The following is a 4,019-nucleotide window of genomic DNA, read 5'->3' as shown; positions in this document are numbered from 1 at the left end:
CACAGTCAGTTGCCCTGAGGGTGGGATCAAAGCCAGGTCCTTGGTGCTGTGAGGCAGCGCCGCTAACCGGTGACACACCGTGCCGCCCCACCCTGACTCAGCTTCTCAGGCCTGCTGTTCCGCTCGCTGAGATTCTGCCCGCTCCGCACCCTCCATGCTCCTGACTTAGCCCCGATGACCTGTCGCCGACTCCCCCCTTGTTTACCGAAGGCTCTCCAGCCCCAGCTCGAGAAACAATCAAGAAGAGAAACTCACATCCGTGGGGAAAGACGTTCCCAGATCAACCTTGGAACGTGTGGCCAGATTAGGTTCCTCCGGGCAATGTTGACTGCTCGCTTTGTAACCTCGAAGCCAGCCCCTGATGACCTTTCAGCCCCCTTTGCTCACTGGGATGGTCCACATTGCTGCCTCAGAGATGCCCAAAGAGGCTGCCTTCACCACCTTTCTCCTGAAGAGTTATAATTAGAGTCGTAGAGATGTGCAAGCATGGAAACACATCCTTCAGTCCAATTTGTCCATGCCGACCAGATATCCTAACCCATCCTAGTCCCACTGAGAACACAGAACATTCCAGAGCAGTACAGACCCTTCAGTCCTCAATGTTGTGCCGACCTGTGAAACCAGTTGAAAGCCCATCTAACCTCCACTATTCCATTATCATCGGTATGTTTTTCCAATCACCATTTAAATGCCCTTAAAGTTGGCGAGTCTACTACTGTTGCAGGCAGTGCGTTCCACGCCCCTCCAACTCTCTTGAGTAAAGAACCAATCTCTGACATTTGTCCTTTTTCTATCACCCCTCAGTTTAAAGCTATGTCCCCTTGTGCTAGCCAGCACCATCCGAGGAAAAAGGCTCTCACTGTCCACCGTATCAAACCTCTGATCATCTTGAATGCCTCCATTAAGTCGCCTCTCAACCTTCTTCTCTCTATTGAAAACAACTTCAAGTCCCTCAGCCTTTCCTCATGAGATCTTCCCTCCGTACCAGGCAACATCCTGGTAAATCTCGTCTGAACCCTTTTCCAAAGCTTCCACATCCTTCCTATAATGCGGTGACCAGAACTGTACGCAATACTCCACAATGCGGCCGCACCAGAGTTTTGTACAATTGCAACATGACCTCGTGGCTCCAAAACTCAATCCCTCTATCAATAAAAGCTAAACCACCTGCCAGCACCTGGCCCATATCCCTCCAAACCCTTCCTATTCATGTACCCATTCAGATGCCTTTTAAATATTGCAATTGTACCAGCCTCCACCACTTCCTCTGGCAGCTCATTCCATACCCGTACCACCCTCTGCGTGAACACATTGTCCCTTAGGTCCCTTTTATATCTTTCCCCTCTCACCCTAAACCTATGCCCCTCTAGTTCTTGACTCCCCCACCCCAGGGAAAAAGACTTTGTCTATTTACCCTATCGATGCCCCTCACGATTTTATAAACCTCTATAAGGTCACCCCTCAGCCTCCGACGCTCCAGAGAAAACAGCTCTCAGAGAGAAAACCGCCCTGCCTCATCTCTGTCTCAAATGGGCGCCCCTTATTTTTCAAAAGTGACCCTGCAGTGCCAGGTGTAAAAATGTCTCCAGCCCAGATTGTTAAGGGTTAATAGTGTATGGCAATAAGTAATTGAAGGGGAAATACGTGAGAAACAGGCTTCGGGTAAACACAGACTGTTCTGGTTGGAAGGTAACTGCAATGACCTTGGCTGGTCTTGGGAACAGGCTGTTGTGCAAAGGCATAGAGACACACCCACCTGTTTGTGCACAAAGGTATGAGTGGGAAAGGTACTCAGGGACTGCAGTACAGCACGTCATATCCGAGTCAGAATAGTATTAACACTGGGGACTTTTCCGAGCTCCAGACACATTCACTATCAGACTGGGGTTCAAGAGACCAGGTTGTGGGAACGGAAATAGACCTCCGAGTGTGAGTCCTCACCCAGGAGACCCTGATATGAAGCCAAGGCTGTGAGACTCACTTGTCAACTGTATGGAAAGTTTTCTTTAAGCTAACAGAGGGCAAAAATGAGGGCTGCAGATGCTGGAAACCAGCCTCCCAGCAGAGCGCGTCAGGGAACATCTCCGGGACACCCACACCAATTAACCACACCACCCCATGGCCCAACTCCCCCTCCCACTCTGCCGAGGACATGCAGGTCCTGGGCCTCCTCCACCGCCGCTCCCTCACCACAAGATGCCTGGAAGAAGAACGCCTCATCTTCCACCTCGGAACACTTCAACCCCAGGGCATTAACGTGGACTTCAACAGTTTCCTCATTTCCCCTTCCCCCACCTCACCCCAGTTCCAACCTTCCAGCTCAGCACCATCCTCATGACTTGTCCTACCTGCCTATCTTCCTTCCCACCTATCCGCTCCACCCTCCTCTCTGACCTATCACCTCTATCCCCACCCCCATTCACCTATTGTACTTTATGCGACTTTCTCCCCAGCCCCATCCCCCCCCATTTATCTCTGCACCCTGGAGGCTTCCTGCCTCTATTCCTGATGAAGGGCTTTTGCCTGAAACGTTGTCTTTCCTGCTCCTCGGATGCTGCCGGACCTGCTGTGCTTTTCCAGCACCACTAAACTTTAAGCTAACGGAGTCACTGGTTAGTTCGCGTGTACCGGAAGTAAATGGAGTGAATAAAGTTGCTTTGCTTTGGAGCCCACATTTCTGCGTGTAATCATTTTGATCTGACCTTTCAACCTCGCACTGCCAGTTGCCCATGCAACTTCATCCCACCCATTCCAGGGATCAGCCTGCTGTCCCTCAGAATATCAGTTTTGCTTCCGATTTCCATCCCGCTGTCACGGATTTCTCAATCCCGTTCCTCGACATCTCTGTATCCATTTCTGATAATGGGCTGGCCTTCGATATCCGTTTAGAAGCAGGCACCGTACGTGCTCACTCCCTGCTTCCTGCAGAAACTCCATGGCATTCTCCCAGCTTTTTCGTCTCTTCCGAAATGACCGGTTCCCTAATCCGTGCATTTCCCTTTTTCCGTTGTGTTTGCTCGATCGGATAGCAAAGGCTCCTATCTCCCACGCTTCTGCCTTGATCCCTTCCCTTCCTTCCCAGAAATGATAGGGTTTCCACAGCCTGTCCTCCCTGAATTTAAAAGTCACACGACACCAGGTTATAGTCCAACAGGTTTAATTGGAAGCACACTAGCTTTCGGAGAGACGCTCCTTCATCAGAAAGCTCGTGTGCTTCCAATTAAACCTGTTGGACTATAACCTGGTGTTGTGGGATTTTTAACTTTGTACACCCCAGTCCAACACCGGCATCTCCGAATCATGCTCACTGAATTTGTGTACTAACTGAATGTATTCAGTACAAATCTTGTATCACGTCACAACTAGGCTTCAATCGAAGTTTGAATGAATCATGGGCGGTAATTGAGTTGCGTTTAGTCCTTTGGTGGAGCCAAAACTTCTCTTCCAAACTTGCAGATGTGTTCATGCGGGATTTGTCATGGGTGGGCAGGGAGTCAACAGGGGGTTGAGGTGAAATTTCTGGAGCAGGGGAGAAGCTCCCATTTAACCCCAGAACGGGAACAGAGAGTGTTGTGCTCACAGATGTTGGACAGATGAGGAAGTTTCAGTGAGTGTGAAGTTACAGTTAAACCCTGGGCTTTGTGTGAACACATGATAGGATAGTGAAGCAGGCATTTGATATGCTTTCTTTTATTGGTCAAGAGTATTGAGTACAGGAGTTGGGAGGTCATGTTGCAGCTGTACAGGACATTGGTTAGGCCACTGTTGTAATATTGTGTGCAATTCTGGTCTCCGTCCAATCGTAAAGATGTTGTGAAACTTGAAAGGATTCAGAAAAGACTTACAAGGACGTTGCCAGAGTTGGAGGGTTTGAGCTACAGGGAGAGGCTGAACAGGCTGGGGCTGGAGTGCCGGAGGCTGAGGGATGACCTTATAGAGGTTTACAAAATTATGAGGGGCATGGATAGGAATCCAGAACTAGAGGGCATAGATTTAGGGTGAGAGGGGAAAGATATAAA

The sequence above is a fragment of the Chiloscyllium plagiosum genome, unplaced genomic scaffold (genome assembly GCF_037043375.1).
Source record: "Chiloscyllium plagiosum isolate Xiang-an unplaced genomic scaffold, Cpla_swu_hap1 HiC_scaffold_27, whole genome shotgun sequence".
In the NCBI taxonomy this organism is placed as follows: Eukaryota; Metazoa; Chordata; class Chondrichthyes; order Orectolobiformes; family Hemiscylliidae; genus Chiloscyllium; species Chiloscyllium plagiosum.
Note: the sequence above shows the minus strand (reverse complement) of the source record.